A 21,436-nucleotide genomic window follows, 5' to 3' on the forward strand; every position below is an offset into this window, starting at 1 on the left:
AGTGTTTAACATAACATTTCTGTGAAAAAACATTCCATTACATATTCATAAGCACATTAACTGCACATTTTAAAATTGTATTTTACAGTTTAGTACAAGTAATTTTAGGCTTCAATCTTAAATCACTGGTATTTAAAATTTGGCAGTAGGGGCTTGTGGTGGCTCATGCTATGATCCCAGAGACTTTGGAGGCTGTGGATTATGAATTTGAGGCCACCCCAGGCAATATAGGGAGACCCTATCTCAAAAAATTAAAAGAAAATAAAAAGTCTGGGGATATGTAGCTCAGTGGTAGAGCACTCCTGAGTTCAATCCCCAGTACTCCAAAAAAAATTTTTTTAAATATGAAATCAACATTTTGACTCAGTGATTTTATTGAAATTTTAAATAGTTCAGGAAAATTGTTAATATTTCAGGAAAATTAGAGTCATCATCATTTTTTGTTAATGTTTTAAATTCTTATTGCTTAATTTGATGGATTCTAGTAAGAGAAAAAGGTACTCATGCAATTAAACAAATTGGCAATTTTCAAGAATTGTATCTAATGTCATCATTGGGGTTAAATTTTGGCCTGGTGTTCACCTAAAATATATATAAACAGTGTAATTATAAAGTGAAATAATCTTAAGTATGATGTATGACACACCTGTATATAAATGAAAATGGAGTGCACACAGACACTTTACTATGGGAACTGTACTGGAAGATTTATGAAAGCATGTGAAATTGCACCTAAAATTGTGTTATTAGTGACTATAAGCAGCAATGCTAAATTTTTTGTACTTGATGAATGAATGTACTTAGTCACAGTAACTTTGGTTTAAATGTCTAAGTAATGTCTTTAGTTTTCTTTTTTTTTTTTCTTTTTTTTAGTGTGTTTGTAATGTGTACTATTGATGGGGGTTATTCTTGGACTGCAGGGGTTATTGTCAATGTGTGATTTGTGTTTTTGTTTTATAGAATCATCTAATGTGATATACCAATTTTTATAAGTGATATTTAGATAATTCTAATAACTGTATATTTGACAACCTATTAAAATGTTTTGCATTGGAAAATAAAAAGACTGAGAATTTTAGTGATTGCCTTTGACAGCTTTGCAATCCTAATAGTACCACTGAAATAAATCACTATACATCTAGGTATGATCTGTTGATTCCATTCTAATAATCCCAAGTTTCATATTCTAATGGTAGAATTACAGCATATAAGTCTACAAGAATATTCTAATAAAATGCAACACAACGTGATTGAGCATGAATTATTGGTAATGAGGTCATCCTTCAGTTTTTACTTTTTCTACATAGAATTTTAAAAAGATGCATTATTATATTTAGAAGAAACACAAAAGCTGAGAGCTTCTACATTGGAAAAAGTATATTATCAAATTATAGAATATATTGTCTGATTATCATAATATCACCATGTGATGAAAAGTTTACTTACATAAAATTCTTAAAAGGCATTTGCAGGCACATTGTTATAATTCTCTCTTTTTTCCCCTAAATAACCCATATACAGAAAGGAAGATTAATTCAGTTCCATCATAATACTTATATCTCTTATGCCTGGTCACTTGATATTTTAAACATATCCTGAATTCTGTTCATTATGTAATTTTTAATTATATATAATTTAACACAGGTTAATATTATCATAGCAAGGTATTGCATGTGAAACCTCTAACTGCATTTTCAAAATTCTCCTTTCTTTTGAATCTAAGCATGATTACTTTGAGAAAACAAATATGAAATAAAGTATTGAGGTTTGCTAAATACAGAGAATTTAGATATAAATCATAATAATAGGTGTTCTTCATTGCAAAATAAATTTAGAAAATTCTCAGGAGACCTAGCCAATCTTTTGACTTTTTATAGTACCATTTGAAAGAAATATTAATAACTTTTGAACATAAGTAAAACCTATTTTAGACACTAAGTTATATTGTTTTACAAAAATTTTTTTCAGTACATTGAAAATATGTATTAATGATTTTTCTTTTTTTTCATAAAAACGTGAAAACATTTTATTCTATGTACAATAATGTACACAAATTGAAATAGGTCACCAAAGAGACCAGAAGTGATTAAAGAGGTATATTTACAGTAGCACATCACAGTAAACGGAAAACCATTCACAGATTCAACATTGATACTGTTTTTGTGCTTGGTTACACACTGAAGTGAAGCATATTACTCCATTTTGGATGAACTGAATTTTAAACAAATACCTCAATGATCAGAAAATGCTATTTTAATCAGTCAGTGTCATCGTTAATAAATTCTTCAGCTGCTGTGCCTGTGTGGTGAATCTCTCCATTTCTTTCTCTTTGAACACCATCATCACAGTCTGTTCAATTCCCTGTCAGATTCATCAGCATCTTCCCTTATAGCTTCCTCTGGATTTTCATTTCCATTGGGTGCAGTAAAGCCATTGTTGTTAGAGATATTTGCATTATCCTTGCTATCATCTTTGATGTACACTTTTTGATGGCACATTGGACAAGTATCTTGAGTGTGCAGCCATTTTTGAAGACAAAGTGCATGGAAATAATGATTACATGGCGTAATACAAGCAAATGTTGTAAACTCATGATAGCAAATTGCACATACATCATCTATTTCTTGCAAGGAGCTCCCTTTTATTTCAGGAAGTGAATTAATTTTCTTCACAGCAGTTCTACGATTCATAAATGTCTTCCAGCCATTCTTTGCTTGTAAGTAGATGTTAAAATAGGCATGTAGGCACATCATACAAGCTCGAATTTTACTTCCTGACTCAAACATCATAGTATAAGCCCCATTTCCAAAAATTACTACTCCAAATATAAATTCAATAATATTGCCTGTTGAATGAACATAGTAGACATAATCATCAAGCTTTTCCCAGAGGACATTATAATAGCCATCAATCATGAACAGTGTATAGACAGTGAGAGAAACAATTACTTTTAAGCAGAGTTCCACAGAAAAGGCTGTAACTGCAAATAACCACGTATTTAGTGCATAATGATGCCAAAGAACATAACTAAGTAAAAGAGGAAGAATAAGCAGGCAAGCAGAGACAAACAGAAGAGGAAAATATCTACAAAAAGATGATACATGGGAGGCACCGAGAGACATGAATACAGGGTCTGTCATTCCATGGATGAAATGTAGGACTGTGGTTAATAAAAGGCACATGTTTCTACTTAAGCAAATAAGTCTCTCTTCTGGTCTTAGCCCAGTTAAACCAGTCTGAAGTGCAAAAATAAAAAAATAAAACGGGTGCTACAAAACCAAGCCACCTGTCATCTTCTTCAGTTGATCCAATAAAGGCCAATATTCCAAGTCCCAAATAATGGGCTACTGAGGAAATTACAGCACTCATGCCCAGGGCAGTTAGAGTAGAATCACATCCACTAATTATAAGATTGCAAATGAGGTCCCAGAAATCATCCCAAGAAATGAAAAAGGACTCAGTTTCATTTGCCATCCTTAAAATGTACATTAACACTGTAGCCTGAGCTGTAACCCTTTTCAGCCAGAAGACTCAAAGTATATCTGGGAAATGAACCCTCTTCCATGTGTCCTCCATCAATAACTGTAATCCATAAATTTGTTACATGTGCCTCACTAAAAGATAAACATATCCTGTGGAATAGTAAAACCACTTAAATTTCACTGCTAAGCCAAGCACTGTATTTAATATGAGAATCAATGAAGAGGTAAAAACTAAAGTCTCTCTGATATGTAAGGGTAGTTCTGTGATTAAGCCTATTACAGGAACCAAGAGATCCAAAATAATTAATTGTGAATAGATGGAATGAATCTGGAGTAGTGTGATGTATCCAATTCCAAATGTTAGCTGTAAAATAATGAGTGCCATCCATAATGAGGGCCCTTTTCAAAGAAGCAGCTCAATTCCAAAAGCTGATGTGTTGTAGGCACCATAGAAGTCAATGTGCAAAGAAGCATAGTAATTCACCAACACTGAAGTTGCAGCTAGTAGAAAGGCTGAGCTGTACATGTAAAACTTGAAAAGTGATTGCTGGGACAAAATAAGAACAATACTGGACTTTAGAATGACTGCCAATCTTACTGGAGTGAGATGGTATCTTAGGGTGGTTTTGATTTGCATTTCTATGACTGCTAGAGATGGTGAGCACTTTTTCATGTACTTGTTGATTGATTGTATGTCCTCCTCTGAGAAGTGTCTGTTCAGGTCCTTGGCCCATTTGTTGATTGGGTTATTTGTTATCTTATTGTCTAATTTTTTGAGTTCTTTGTATATACTGGATATTAGGGCTCTATCTGAAGTTTGAGGAGTAAAAATTTGTTCCCATGATGTAGGCTCCCTATTTACCTCTCTTATTGTTTCTCTTGCTGAGAAAAAACTTTTTAGTTTAAGTAAGTCCCATTTGTTGATTCTTGTTGTTAACTCTTGTGCTATGGGTGTCCTATTGAGGAATTTGGAGCCTGACCCCACAATATGTAGATCGAAGCAAACTTGTTCTTCTATCAGATGCAGAGTCTCTGATTTGATATCTAGTTCCTTGATCCACTTTGAGTTAACTTTTGTGCATGGTGAGAGGAGGGGATCCAGTTTCATTTTGTTGCATATGGATTTCCAGTTTTCCCAACACCATTTGTTAAAGATGCTATCCTTCCTCCATTGCATGCTTTTAGCTCCTTTATCAAATATAAGATAGTTGTAGCTTTGTAGATTAGTCTCTGTGTCCTCTATTCTGTACCATTGATCCACCCGCCTGTTTTGGTACCAGTACCATGCTGTTTTTGTTATTATTGCTCTGTAATATAGTTTGAAATCTGGTATCGCTATACCGCCTGATTCACATTTCCTGCTTAGAATTGCTTTTGCTATTCTGGATCTTTTATTTTTCCATATGAATTTCATGATTGCTTTATGTATTTCTACAAGAAATGCCTTTGGAATTTTGATTGGCATTGCATTAAACCTATAGAGAGCTTTTGGTAATATCGCCATTTTGATGATGTTAGTTCTGCCTATCCATGAACAGGGTATATTTTTCCATCTTCTAAGATCTACTTTTACTTCTCTTTTTAGGGTTCTGTAGTTTTCATTGTATAAATCTTTCACTACTTTTGTTAGGTTGATTCCCAAGTATTTTATTTTATTTTATTTTATTGAGGATATTGTGAATGGAGAGTTTTTCCTCATTTCCATTTCAGAAGTTTTGTCGCTGATATACAGAAATGCCTTTGATTTATGCCTGTTGATTTTATATCCTGCCACTTTGCTGAATTCATTTATTAGTTCTAGTAGTTTTTTTGTAGACCCTTTTGGGTCTTCTAGGTATAGAATCCTGTCATCCGCAAACAGTGTTAATTTAAGTTCTTCTTTTCCTATTTTTATGCCTTTAATTTCTTTCATCTGTCTAATTGCTCTGGCCAGTGTTTCGAGAACTATATTGAATGGAAGTGGTGATAGAGGGCATCCCTGTCTTGTTCCAGAGTTTCAACAAGTGCTGGCAAGGATGTGGGGAAAAGGGCACTCTTGTACATTGCTGGTGGGACTGCAAACTGGTGCGGCCAATTTGGAAAGCAGTATGGAGATTCCTGGGAAAGCTGGGAATGGAACCACCATTTGACCCAGCTATTGCCCTTCTCGGACTATTCCCTGAAGACCTTAAAAGAGCGTACTACAGGGATACTGCCACATCTATGTTCATAGCAGCACAATTCACAATTGCTAGACTGTGGAACCAACCCAGATGCCCTTCAATAGATGAAAGGATAAAAAAATGTGGCATTTATACACCATGGAGTATTACGCAGCACTAAAAAATGACAAAATCATGGAATTTTCAGGGAAATGGATGGCACTAGAGCAGATTATGCTTAGTGAAGCTAGCCAATCCCTAAAAAATAAATACCAAAAGTCTTTGATATAATGAGAGCAACTAAGAACAGAGTAGGGAGGAAGAGCAGGAAGAAAAGATTAACATTAAACAGAGACATGACGTGGGAGGGAAAGGAAGAGAAAAGGGAAATTGCATGGAAATGGAGGGAGACCCTCAATGTTATACAAAATTACATATAAGAGGTTATGAGGGGAAGGGGAAAATAAACAAGGAGGGAAATGAATTACAGTAGATGGGGTAGAGAGAGAAGATGGGATGGGAGGGGAGGGGAGGGAGGATAGTAAAGGATAGGAAAGGTAGCAGAATACAACAGTTACTAATAGGGCATTATGTAAAAATGTGGATGTGTAACCAATGTCATTCTGCAATCTGTATTTGGGGTAAAAATGGGAGTTCATAATCCACTTGAATCTAATATATGAAATATGATATGTCAAGAGCTTTGTAATGTTTTGAACAACCAATAATTAAAAAAAAGAACAATACTGGATACAAATATACCAAGGAGCTGGAGAAAGATCTGGAGCACGATGCAGAACTGGCTTTGGCTGGAATCCTAGTAGGAGTTGAAGATGGCATCCATGATGTAGAGACAGGGCACTCGGAATGCCACCTGGAGCCCTGCCCAGACCTGCTGATTGGCCATCAGCACCTGCTGCTGCGGGGGCCCCACCGCCACCATGAGCCGCTGCCACACCGGGGATGGGCGGGCCAGGCCGAGGGACAGGGCCCGGGATGGCGGCGGGGCAGGAGACTCCGCCCCCACCCTCCCTCCTCCTGTCAACCCTCCCCCCCTGTCTCCGGCCCCACTGCCAGCTTGTGTCTCCGGAGCTGGGGCAGGCGGCGGAGGCGGACACGGCTGAGCTATTAATGTTTTTTCTTACTTCTTGTTATATTATTATTCTTAGTTTTAAATAGCCAATAATCTCCTCTCCCTCTTTTGTGACACCAACTAACTTATAGATCATTATTTCCAACATGAAACTCTTTAGAATTATCTCTTTCATTTCATATCTTTAAATCAATATCCCTACTTGTCAGCAGTTATAGTTTTAAAAAGGTGGGAGAAGAAGGGTCTTATGATACCCCACTTCCTCTCTCATCCATTGTTATTATTACCAAAAAAGGGTGGATTTGTTGAAAATCTTGAAAGTCATCTGAATCCTCTCCAAGTTTACCAGTGAGGGCTAAATCTGTAAGAATATTGGCAAATCATAAGAAGGCTACAGCACCTACCTCTAACCCCATCTCTCTGACTCATATACCCTTCTCTTTAGATCACCTGCTCTTGTGCCATTTTATAGCAAGCACTTTACCAAAACTCCCTGCCAAAAATGCTATGTGGATTTTTGTTTTGTTTCATTTTGTTTTTGTTTTTCGTTTTTGTCATTGAGATAGAATATAATATTCAGATTGTTTTTTCTCTTAGTCTTTAGTAATCATGGAATTTATTTTATTTACTTATGTTAGACAAGTTAAAAAGGTACAGAAAGCTTTATTCAAGACTATTACAATAAAAAAGAAAGCCTGAACTCAACCCTATAGAAACAAAAGAAGGAAACTTTTAAGTACTGCAGTAACCCATCACCTAAAGTACTGGAAGGCATTAAGGGGAGGGATTTATCAATGGGATTAGACAACATTTGTACTTGCTAGTTGCTGCTTCTGTGAGTTAGACTCTTCTCCCATAGTCACAAAATAGACAAAGACATTATCCTTCTTGATGGTCAAATTTTAAAGGAATTATTTCTAGTTCTTTGAGAAAGATATTTCTGAATTTAAAAAAGAAAGAAAGAATCTGGTAGAAGATTTGTATCTGTAATAGTTAATTTGAATTGTCAGCTTGAGTGGATTAACAAAAGCTGATGATTAAGAGGCATAGCAGTGTATCAATGAGGATGTTCCTAGTAATGATCATCATGTGGTATAGCCAAGTGAAAAAGAGACTATTCTAATATGGACTCTGCCAGTGATTCCCCAGAAGCTTTAGGTCTCAAACAAGTGTAGCATCATTGATACCTCTTGTTCTGAGGGTTTAATCTCTTGGACTTGGCAGCTACTGGTTCTTCCAGTTCTCCAGTCTGCTGATGGCCATTATAGTCTATCCAGCTTTTGGTCATGTAATCCATACTATTAAATACCCTTTCTATAATTATACTTTCTGTTGATTCTGTTCCTCTAGAGAACCCTGATAATACAGTATCTTAAAAGGGCAGAAAAATAATATCCAATTGCAATTTTCAAAATTAAGTGTTCTAAGCAAAGCAAGATCAGGAGCCCCAATATTTGGGAAAAATATCTGTCTAATTTTAGACAAGCCACAGGGGAATGTAATATTAGAAGTTGCTGCAGCCATCTTGGACCATGAAATAAAGAACCAGTCTAAGGAGAAATGAGGGTGGAAGGGAGAATCTGGATCCTCAAAGATTTCTTTGAATATTTTTCTAACAATATCTAAAGACATTGTTTTTCAGACATCCCAATAATGTGAAGCAGTAAACTTCACTTTGCTTTCAAATATTAACTTTTTTTCTTTTGTCACATGAACACAAAAGATACCTAACAATAGCCACTGTTCAATACACAAGCACAGTCTCATATGTGATACTGTCTTATGCCTCTATCAAACTGCAACATCATTGTCTCTGAATAACAGAAAAAAAAAGAAAACAGAGACACTTAAAAAATGTTTGATTTCTTGTCTCCCAATTATATTTAAAAGCAACAACGATATGTAAAAACCTAGGTTACAACATGCATGGTGATGAAGGCCTGTAATCACAACAACTATGAAGGCTGAGGCAGGAGGTTCACAAGTTCAAGGCCAGACTCACCAACATAACAAGGCCCTAAGCAATTTAGTGAAACCCTGTCTCAGAAATTTAAAAACTTCAAAGGGCTGGAAATTTTGATACCTGATTAAGGGACCCTGAGTTCAATCTCAATCCCTGATACAAAAAAATAAAAATTAGGTTAGATCAAAAGATATGAAGAGAAATATTGATTCTATCTTTTTATGGTTCATGTATTCTTAACATATGCATCCAGGATGCAATAAAAATAGTGTCCTAAGTATTTAACCCAAAGCCCTATTAATTCCCTTTCTGGATTCAATAGCATCTTCTGAAGCATACTGAAGGATAAGATGCCAGCCTATTAAAGTGTATTTATACACTATAAGACCACCTATCCCTCACACACAGAGAAATATAAAAGGAAAAATGTATAAAATCAAACAAGAATTCTTGCTATAGTGGCGTCCTTCATAAGTGAAACCACTATCAGCTTTTATTAACCTTTGTTCAAAGTTAACTTCTGCATCTAGATTGGAATGAGCATTGTTTTGCTAATTAAAATGTAAAAGGTTTAAAGAATATATTACATATTTAGATAGAACATCATCCTTAAAATGTATGATTAAAATTACACTATGATCAACAGGAATATGATTTTATTGATTATAATGCAAAATAAATGTTGGCGAGGACAGTAGAACTACCAATAGCACTTCTTGTGTCACAGATGAATGACAGAGTCAAAAGGAACATTTTTAGTTCGGGAAATGTCAAAAGGTAAATTATGAAAGTGTCTCTCAACAGACGAAAATCAGAATCCTCTAGGAGAAATAGGAATAATTTTTAATCAAGTCAAACTGCTTTTAAAGGAAAGAAGTTGTTTTAGTTGTTATGAGATTTAATTGGTGAGTAATTATTATCATTTTATCATTTTGTTTCCAGTCCTGGGCACTGAACCCAGGACCTTTTATCACTGATCCATATCCCTAGCCCTTTTTATTTTTATTTTTTGTTTAATTTTGCAATAGTGTTGCTGAGTTGTTGAGGGTCTTGCTGAGATAATAAGACTGGCCTGGAATTTTTAACCCTCCTTCCTGAGCCTCCTTAATTGCTGGGATTGCAGCACCATTAAACTCGTAGCTATTATTATTTTTGTCATTGTATGAATAATTGTATTCATTTGGTTATGAATTAGTGCTTGCAGTTTGCCTTTTTCTTATCATGAGGGACACAGTAACAAACAGAACATATTGAAGTGTCTCTCTGTCCTCACATAACTATATCCTAGCAGAAGTCTACAGAAAACAAACAAATAAATATGTTAGGTAATGATAAGTGATGTTTCAAAAAGTAAAACTAGATAAAATAATAGAGAATGAGAAAGTAATATTTTATTTCGAATTAGGTACTCCACAATGATATCAAGGAAACTCAATGTGAACAAAAACCTAAATATATGAGTGAGTGGAATATGTGAATATCCCTTATGAAATCTAAGACAAGGGAGAATCAAGTGCTGAAAATATGAAAGATGTTTGCACAACAAGAAGATTGATATGGACTTAGCAGACTGATCAAAGGAAAGCACCACAGGGAATCAAGTTGCAGTGGGACTTAGGGCCCTGGTCACCTAGTGTCCTTGTTCTCTTCTGTGTCATGCAGATGAAGATTATTATCTTTATATGGGAGGCTGGGCAACATGCTGGGATATGTTAACAAAAATCTGGTCCTTGTCCCCATGACCAATCTAATAATGAAGATAAGGTTTTGAGAAAAAGGAAAAATAACTTTATTGCTTTGCTAGCAAAGGAGAAATACAGGGGACTCTGTTCCGGAGGCTGTGATTTTGACCATCAGTAGAACAGAGAGCTTTTAAAGAGGTGAGTCTAAGGTCACATTCCGGCTGTACCCTCTCAGGGGTCATGAATCACTTGTAGACTTGAGAGAGAGCCATTTCTTAGTCTTCAGGAGCCATTCCCAAATCCAAATTACTTCAGTACTGGTGTGTGTGTACTTAAGGATAGATAACTCTATCTAGGATGGCAAAAAGGGTAATCTTACTTTTCCTAAGGTTATGGAGGGGGAGAAGAGTGGAAAAAAAAATAAGTCAATTTTAAAATAAGTCTCAGTGCAGAATAGCAAGAGTTATGTTGAAAACATGAAATGGAGTCTTTTACAAATAAAAACTCTACTGAGTGATTGACAGGCAATGTAAAGACTACCATCAATTAATAGTCTCATCTGATACAGAAAGAAAAAAATAGATTCTAGTATTCCCCAAAATCCCAAATGCTAGTTTTGACAGGTAATTTTCTGGTGGTTTTCCAGTGTTACTCTGGGCAGTTCTTTCTCAGCTTCTGGATTCTTTAAGTTAGTCTGGAGGTAAGAAAATTCAATAAAAAAAATAGCCAGTAGCCCTGCACGGTGGCACAATCCTGTAATCCCAGAAACTCAGGAGGCAGAGGCAGGAGAATCATGGGTTCAAAGCCAGCTTCAGTAATTTAGCGAGGTGCTAAGCACCTCAGTGATACCCTGTCTCAGATGGTGGAAAGAGATGGACATATTAAAATATGTACATGTATGACTGCACAAATGGTGCTTCACTACATCATGTACAACCAGAGAAATGAAAGGTTGTGCTGCAATTGTTTACAATGAATCAAAATGCATTCTGCTGTCATATAGACCTAATTAAAATAATTAATTAATTAAAAAATACAAAATAGGGCAGGGGATGTGGCTCCCAGTGGTCAAGCGCATCTGAGTTCTATCCTTGGTACCAATCCCCCTCCCAAAAAATAGACAATGGATTTCTAACTCTGGTAGGTAAGACTCTATTGTCTTCCTATCCTTACTACCAAATAGAGAAGATCTGTGTCAAAATCTCTAAACTGAGCAGGGATAGAATAGGGAAGGGATTTTGATACTTGCAGAAACTGAGGCAAGGAACTGAGTGCAGTACACCTATTAGCACCATGTTAGCATGCTTAGCATGTATTACCTAGAATTTTTGAGTGACTACAAGTAAAATAATTAAAGTAAATTATCTCTAGTTAGTCTTTCAGAGGCAAACAAATCTACTTTTATGTCCATTTTTTCCAGATTTAAAATCATTTTTACATTTTAAAACAATAGCAAAATAAGTTCAAATTTTTAAAATGCAAATTAAATGTAATACAAAATATCCCAATGAAATGAAATTAATCTAAAGAATTGGTGGTAAGGGCAACAGATATGTACATTTTTAAGCACATTCTAATGTGTTAATAAAATTATAAATTTACAAGGCAGATAAGCTAAGGTGTTAATTTTCAGTAGTTTAAAAATAAAACACTAAGAGAAGGAACAGATGTTGTTAATATTTTATAGATAATGCTTTTAAATAACTTTGCAATGTACATAAAATAAAAATAGTTAACACCAGACTGCACACCACAAAATAAATTTTTACAACAGAACAACTTTATTTGCTTTCTACTATTCTTTATAAGTTTTATATATTTAAAGCTATCATATATTCTGAATTCTATAATATTTAAATGTAGTTATTTGTACTAATAGTTTCACATAAAAATAACAATAACAAAAACAAGCCACCCAAGTAGGCAAAGATATAAGGAGCTTTTAAATTTCCTGTAAGAAATTTCTGAAATGGGAAGTGGGGGAGGAATTGCCTATTTTTGTACAAAAGTGACTGTTACCTTCTAATGTTTTCCATCATATAGCAATGAATCCAAGATGTAGACATCTCATCCTGACATAATTTCAGCATACCCTCTTCTGTTTGAAATTCCATATTCTCTTACCAGCATCACTCCTCATATGTCTCTCTTTTTATCTTATTCTCTTTTCTTTTGGACCCCGCCCCCATTATCATAAAGAATGTTCCTTACCATTTTCTTCAATATTTAAAACAGAATGATATTATATCTATAAAAGACGGACACCTGACCTAGGTTGAGAGGTCACTTGGGTAAGGATATGTAGACTTGTTCCATAGGAGCCTCAGGCAGCCATTTTGTTATTGTCATCTCTATTTTACAAATGACTGAACTGAGTCTTAAAGAGTTAAAGACACTTGGCCAAGATCAGATAACCAGTAAATGGCAATTCTTCTCACTACAAAATTAAGCTTCCTGTTTATAGCACATTAAAAATATATGTGTACTACTTGGAAGAGATAATTACAAATATCTCCACTTAACAAAATATTTATAGTTAAACAGAACTGATGCTAACATCTAAAAGCCTTCCAGAATAAATTATCCTCAAATGGGTACATTAATGATTCAAATATAAAACCTGATATAAAAGAAAGAAGACCAATTTGTAAACTATTTTTCAAAGGTAAAAACATCCTTCTTAATATAGATAGTATTAAACTTTAAAGTTCTCATTAAATATTTAAAAGTTATAAAGTGAAAAGAATTCCCTAACTCTTTTAGCAAATTGAAGAACTATGTCAGAGATAACAGAGGAATCAAATAAAATGAGAAATTATAAAGGGTTAGCTAATTCATAAATAGAACAGCATTTTAAAAAATTTCACATTTTAATGTTTACATCTTAAACAAAGCATGTATACTGTTAAAGCATGTGAAATTCATTATAATAAAAATATAAAAATTATACCATCTGATGAAAAAAACTTAAAACATTAGAAATGCACATATATAATATAAATCACATAAGTTCCTCGTTTTTGAAATGGAATTGCATTGGAATAAGATTGTTTCACCAATATCATAAGCTATAAATTATATTTTGTCACAGGCAGCAAACAATAACCCATAAACAAAGGAAAAGATCATGCAATTGCCATGAGAAATTCACTACAATGCTTTTTAAAATAATCCAATTGTATAATGAATAAACTGTTATTAATTTTGCAGAAACAGATAGCTATGGAAATAGTGGAAATTTTCATTTTTCAACATACACATTTTTATCCCAGAAATAAAGATATGAATATTAATTTCTAATGGATGCCCATGGCAAATAATATTTAATTTAAAAATTATTCCCTGATATGAAATTACTATTCTTATTTTATACAGAAGGCAAAGCCAAATTGCATTTGTATGAAAGTGCTGAAGTTATGCTTAATAAATGATGAAGCAAGAACATAAGTCAGCAGACTCTTATCTGAAAACTTTCTCCAATATCATTTTTGAAGACTACCTCAAGCAGGTTGCTTCCCATCTGTGCACCTCCCTTCACTCATTTATTGAATAGATTGCAGTAGTTCTTAAGAGGATTCCATGAAAATGAAATGATCAAAAAGTATAAGTCTTTTAGTGCAGGCTCTAAAACATTGTTTTGGTTCAATAAAGATGAACTACAATACTCATTAAAATATAATATTTATATGATCTTGTACTATACAGTTAATTTAAATAAATAAATAATAACTATATTCAAACTTTTTCAAATATTTAGAATTATATGTTTCTAATACAGAAAACAATACTTGAGGTGGGCATGTTGGTGCATGCCTGTAATCCCAATGATTTAGGAGGTTGAGGCAGGAGGATCGAAGATTCAAAGGCAGCCTCAGCAACTTAGCCAGTCCCTAAGTAATTCAATGAGTCCCTAAGCAACTCAGTGCGACCCTGTCTCTAAACAAAATATTAAAAAGGTTTGGGAATATGGCTCAGTGATAAAGCACTCAGGGTTCAATCCCTGGTGCCAGAAAAAAAGAAAAAAAAACTACTTGGTAATTTTTTTCCTCTTAGGACAATAAATCTCTACTTCTTTTTGAGATTGTTCCTGAAGATTGAGCTGATAACAGTGATTAATGGTCCTGGAGTTAACTGTGTGCTCCTCCCTTTGTAATTATTTAATCATTTTAGTCATTTATATTATAGACAGTGTACTGAGATAACAACTCAGCTGTATTTCTCAAATATACTTATTATTCATAGAAATCATAACCTGTACACCTGGACTAGCAAAACAAGGTGATTATTTTTCTTTCTTATTTTAATTTTCATTGTTTAAAACAAATATAACATCAGTAAGTGATTAAAATGTAATAAATATACTATCTAGCAAGATAGAAAACAATCATTTATTCCTATCGAATTAGCCATAGGCATAGATTTAGTTGGGCCATTGGAATGAGGGAGTGATAGCATTCTTTATTATGAAGTGAGTGAAGCTTAAGCTCTGTGGACACTCAATTGCATGGAATCTCTCCATTCACAGGCTTGTGATCTACTTATGTAAAATTTTCAAATCAGGTAAGTTAATGAAATTGGTTAAGGACAATTTATTTTTTTTTTCTTTCAGACTTCATTTCCCTACCATGTCCTTTGTATCACATGGAAGAAAACAGTTTCAAAGATTCCACTTAATAAAAAATTTCACTGAGTTACATTTAGTTGTTATTTAGAGGAAGGGAGCTCTGTGGTTTGCAGTCAATTCCCCTGTAATTCTGTTATTGCTAGCCTTGCTACTATAGGAATACCCCTCACCCCTGCTTCACTCTCACAAACTCTGCCAACTCACACAGCATCATGGTAAACAGTATAGGGAGTGAATTTTATTGCTAAAACAGTATGAATACTGACACTTCCAAATCATATAACTCATGTAGAAAAAAAATTGATAGAAATGTCACAAATGGACAACAAATACATTTATAGCAATTGGGAATTAGTAATTGGGATTAAAAATTCTTTTATTTTTCTCTGGAGAAAGTATTTTAAAAAATGATCATTCAAAGCAAAGATAAAACCATCATATAATCCCAAAATACAGAAAAGAACCTTGTAAGAGAACACAATTTTGTATTTATTATTACAGCATGTGCAATTTCAGTGATGTGAACACTATTTTGTGTGTGTGTGTGTGTGTGTGTGTGTGTGTGTGTGTGTGTGTATGTGTGTGTATGTGTGATTTGGAGATATGTATGTTATGTGTTAGTTTTGTAAAATTAAAATTTTTCTGGAATTTTCTCATCAGAAATATATATTCCTAATTTGAATCTATTATTTCCAATTTTTTTGTTAAAGAAGATTTACATTGTATGATATTCAAACCCCATAACATTGGGCATGCCACCTCTCTGAATCTATTTTCTCATTCATAAAATAATAACTATCTCTCTATTTTAGAGTAAGAATATTTTAGATAATATATTAAAATGCATCTAACAAAGGTCTTGAGAATTAGTAAATGTTCATAAATGTTAGTGGTTATTTTATATATGTTCAATTACTATTTATATTCTAATTCTTGTCATAGGACTCATTACTCCATTTAACCCAACCTCTGCCCAGGAAGATAACTAACATAAAAAGTCGATGTCAGATAGTCTTCACTGGAAAGCTTTACAGGGATCCCCAGTTTCTATAAGGCTACTTATAGTCCAGCTTCAATCTACATGTGTCACCCACCAACTCTTCAAATCTCCGTATGTACCATCATCAGATACAATGCACTTTGATGTATTGGAGGAGCAAGTCATACCATTTTGCTTTTTCCTCCTTTGTACTTGAAATGTAATCTTTTTGAAAGTTTTTCTAAGTTAAAGTTCTATACATCCCTTAACAAACATATAAAAATGAAGTTTTAAAATAATAAATTATAGCATAATTAATGAGGATTTGCATCTTCTTTACATCATTCATATGGCCTGAAAGAGAATATTGCTAAATACAGGAGACAACTTGTATAATCTTATATTAACCAGCAATTCTACACCTATACCTAAAAACTATGCAACTCTATATTAGGAAGATATACTCTATGTGTCATTGTTTGTGCAGAAGAATGCTGAAGGCCACACAGAGGAAATGGATAAAATGTGTTAGAAGTACAAAAAGAAATAATTTGAATAATTAATTGAGGCACCTGTTCACTTTTGTTATTGAATGAAAACAGTAGAGTAAGCAGTTAAGTCTATAGAGTCAAGCAGTTTTATAAATTAAAGCACACTGAAAGCAAAACTTTTTATTTGGAGACAAAAATACTATATGCACTTGAATGAGCACCTATTATATGGAGAAAAATTAATGCAGTACTGGAAATGCTACATAGAATTTCTAATGCCTGAACTCATCCATCATAAGATTATTTTCTTCTCTATTTTTTTTTCTTTCTCTCTTTCAATACACTTTTTTGGAGTAGTATAATATTATTAGTGTTTTAGTGTGTTGGTGCTGCTGTAACAAAACACCTGAGACTGTAATTTATTTTCAAAAGAACTTTATTTCCTTACAGTTCTGAAAATTTGGAAGATGCAAGCAGGTTCAGAATCTGCTGAAGACTCCAGTCTCTGCTTCCAGGATGGCTCTTGAGCACTGTCTTTATAAGACAGAAGAGTGGAATGGCAAAGAAGGTCCAAGATAATTGTCTAGAGCATTTTCATAAGGCATTCACCTTCACTAAACTCCACACTTCTCAATACTACCACAAGGGGATTGTGTTGCAACTGATTTAGGAGGCACACAGTCAAATTATAGCAATTAGTGAGCTCAGTGTTTTTCAAGAGGTGGTATAAACAATAACCCTGTCATTGTTATCTGAAAAACACAGGTTAAAAATAGTAAGTGAGGATTTCAGAACTAGTGATTTAGAACCTGTTCTAATAGAGCCAAGAAATGTACCAATTGAATAAGAAAACAAGGTACTCCTTAGGGAGAAACATTTTGAAAACCAGTGACTTGAACTGTGGTGCATGTGAAGTGTCAGAGTCACAGGCATCCAATGTACACAAATTTTCCATGAGATTACAGTTGTCATTTTTGACCTAGAGTAAAATGCTGAAAAATTATTCAATAAACACTTGTTTAGAGAATGATTGGATTAATTAATGAATGAATGTCATTATTTCATAGAGAAAGAAGCAAGAAAGCTTACCAAAGGAAAAAAAAGATATATTTAAAAACCAAACATATCTAAATCTAGAGAGAAATATAACTTTAATGCACACAAGAAGAGAACTCTAAATTCTTTATTAAAAATTTGCACAATTTATATGTGTACATATATGAATATACATATATGCATGTGTCTATGAGAAATTTTTCTAGTTTCTAACAAAGTAAATCAACAGCATACATGATTTCAAAACACTAACTGATAGAATACTGGAATATATTTTGCCTGCTGCTTACATGCACAAAATTTGTGCCAGATTTTTTAATCCAACTTTTCTTAATAAGATTTTTCATCCATTTAGAGTAGATTTGAGCCAAACTTTGGAACCATAATCTGCCCCTGACTATATAGGTCAAATTTACTTGGGAATTGCCCCAGTTAAAAAAATTTGAAAAAAATTTTTTTTTCATTCAACTAGCTGTGTTCAGGCAGAGAGCATGCTGGGATTTGCCATTTTGGCTGCCATCACAATTACCCCTATCAGTGTCTATGCACAGATGCTGAATGTGGGTAACTATTACTGGCAGGTTTTTCTGTCTGTTCATACAAATGAATAATCATTGGCTCATGATCACCTCGACTCCCTAGATCACTGCAATGGCCCAGCTGGGCTGAGTAGGAAATCTAGCTAATGAGAGACATTGTTTTTTTCTCTTCTAGCTAGAATGCATGATATACAGAATTTCACACAGCTATCTTTTTAAAGATAAACTTTTAAAAATTATTTAAATGTTTCTTTTCTTATCTTGTTAATGAAAAAAATCAATGGCATCATGCATGTAAGGTATAAGAGAGCCATGCAGAGATGGATTTAAGATTTTGAAACTTGTAGTTAAACGGAACATTACTTTTTCCTATGATACGTTGTACTATTGCTAATGAATAGCATCAGTTCAGCTGCTTACTGTGAAATTGCCATTCTTGCACCATGCCTGCAATAAAAAAGAAACACAAATACTGTTATTAAAGCAGAACACATATTCTATTTTTGAGTGCTCCAATGTAATCTAATAGCAGCTGAGTAATGAAGTAAACATCATTAGTGAGTTTTTCAATGCATGATTACATTTTGCTCCTTTCCCCCCACCTCATTATACAAAGTTTCCAAGGTTACAGCTTTCATTTTAATATTTAAATTGTCATTCTATAATTTACAGAGCCATTACCATCAAAAGAATATGTGTACTATATTCAGCAATTGCCATTTTGCTCTAAAGTACCAGTTAGAGAAGAATGGGAAAAATGATAACTTTAATGTGCCCCCATCGGAAATGATGATAGTACAGTGTTCCTAAATCTTGTGAGAGTTAGGAACCTTAAAAGAATATACAGAATTTCACACAGCAATCTTTTTAAGATAAGCTTTTAAAATTTATATAAGTATTTTATTTCTTATTAATGGAAAACTAATGTCATCATGCATATACAGGGTAAGATGGTCATTCAGTGATAGATTATGAATGTAACCATTTAATACACATGCTGTACATAACCAAAAAATGGTGGAGCAATTTTTTTTCCTATCAACCTTCAAAATCTGACTGTTAGTCCAAGATCCTTGATTTACAGAACAATATTTCAATGTTTTAAATTTGAGATGAAGTAAGAGTATAATGCAAGAGATTATATAAAGGCTTTTTTCTTGGACTTCTAAATGTAACTTAAAGGGAAAATATAATTTTTAATTGGAAAAACATTATGAATTTTCCTATAAGTCACATTCTTCCTACCTGAGAAGTACTGCATTATACATGACTTATGTTGTTATGATACTATTGCCATCAATGGATTCAGACTTTTTGCTTTCCTCTCTCAATGCACTGTTGTCTGTCTACATTAGTGTCCAAGATGTGTCATGACACTTCCAAGGGAGTACCCTCATGGTTGACATTAACCCTCTGCAATCCACATTCAATGCTATAATATAATAAGTTTTTACAAAACTTTGAGATTATCACCCACTAGTTTATAAAATGTGAATGGTCTTTTATGGTATGAAAGTCACTCTCTGTTGCTTATCTTACATCCATTTTTCTCTTATATGCCTGTAGTTCCCAAATGAGGATGTGTTTGCCCAGTGAAGCATCCTTATCTATGTATGGGAATGTTTTTGGCTTGTATAAGTGAGAAGGAGGACACAACTGTCATTTGGTATACAAAGGCCAGAGAAGTAACTAAATATCCTCAATACATAGGACAGTCCCTCAAATCAGGGAAACATATAGCCCCCAAATGTGAATAGATTTTAGATAATGGCAAAGCACATTTATAAGAAAATACTGTTCAAATCTCAGTGACTTTTGTGGCCTCTCTTCTTCTTTTCTGCTTCTTACTAGGCTATCAGTTGTCAGCATGAACTTCATTATACAAATTTTCCATGGTGCCATATCATATTTTAGTGTTTATTGTCATTATTTACACAGTATGCCTTTTTTTCTTTTTTTCTGGTCACAAACCCCTTTTTCCTCTAAGAAACACAGATAATTCTACTGGGAGAGACATCAAGGGCTCATGATGCAGACCTAATCAACCATATAACCCTCATCATCTTGACATGGTATCTTTTCTTGGATAGGCATGTTATATAAACTAGCCATACCAAAACCCTACTAGATAAGGAGGGGTTTTCTGTCCAAGCTTTAGGAAAATATTCTTTCTACAAGGTCATTACAAGCAGGATGAACATCATTGGCCACCATTGAGTCCACCATTGGAAGAGAGTCTATATGAGATTTAAAAAGGTAAAGAAGCAGCAGTTCTGAAGAAAGTTCTTGAGCCCTGCATGCAGAAATGCCTAAAAGCAAAATACTATGAATTTGTTCCATTAATTGAACCAATAATTTTTGTGCTTAGACTACCTTGGGCTGGAATAATCTTAAATATATTAAAGAATGTAATCTTATATCTTGTCACACAAACTCACATCCAGTGCCTCCTATGTAGAAAAACTAAGAAATTATTAGTTTTCTTGTATTCAATATAGATTTGAAAGTGGTGTTTATCTTTTATATTCCTTTGTTTCTGTCTCCTACAATACTTTCTAACTAAGCTGAATGCAACATATTCCAAGTAAGTTTTTTTGGTTTTGTTTTGTTTTCGTATTTGTATTTTAATTTCTGAAATGAAGGAACTTTCAGCAAGGGAAAATTTGGAAGTAATTCATGGCGTGGGAGGAAAGATTGAGTGTGCTTAACATAAAGTTTGAAGACAACATAGCTAGAGATCTTATGGAAGGTGAAACTCTAACCCAAAATAAAGTAAACAAGTAGTAATCAAATAGAAAACAGAAGAAAAAAGACAAAAAAATATGACGGTACCTATATTAAGAATGCTCAGATGTATGTGCAATTCAAGAAATTTCAGAATCTTATGAAAGTGAACTTAGAGAGGATATGCAGAGCCATCTCTGGCTTTTATCCTCTTTTAAAGGTGTTTAACATTATGTTTACAATGAAAGCTACATTTTAGAAAAATGTCAGGAACATAAAATATTCAGTGCAAGGTTTGTATACATACAAAACATGTAGTTTTTGTCCAATGCATGTCATGCTAACTATGAGCACATTAGTTGCTTTATATATTCATGAAGAAAAACAGTTTTCATGGAGCAGCCTTAGGCTTAGGCCCTTCTGTATCATATATTTTGCTGTTTCCTCCTAGAAAATTAGTGAGGGAATAAGGTATATTTACCAGCACAAAGAGAATTCATCAGTCTGTGAAGCATGTTTTGTCAGCAGTTTTGATGGAGTGAGAACAATTTTCAGAGGCCTAGAGAGTTATAGTATGTGTGAGATGGACGAGTGACTACATCAGAGAGGCTGTGAAAAGGTGTGTAAACAGGAAAAATAAGAACTAAATATATCAGCTCCAC

The 21,436-nt window shown here is 33.8% G+C and overlaps 1 pseudogene; it reads right to left on the bottom strand.

The window, feature by feature from the left end:
• Nucleotides 1–2,257: 2,257 nt before the first annotated feature.
• On the bottom strand, nucleotides 2,258–6,566 carry LOC143389027 (E3 ubiquitin-protein ligase RNF139-like; annotated as a pseudogene).
• Nucleotides 6,567–21,436: the final 14,870 nt, after the last annotated feature.

The sequence above is a fragment of the Callospermophilus lateralis genome, unplaced genomic scaffold, assembly GCF_048772815.1.
Source record: "Callospermophilus lateralis isolate mCalLat2 unplaced genomic scaffold, mCalLat2.hap1 Scaffold_43, whole genome shotgun sequence".
In the NCBI taxonomy this organism is placed as follows: domain Eukaryota; kingdom Metazoa; phylum Chordata; class Mammalia; order Rodentia; family Sciuridae; genus Callospermophilus; species Callospermophilus lateralis.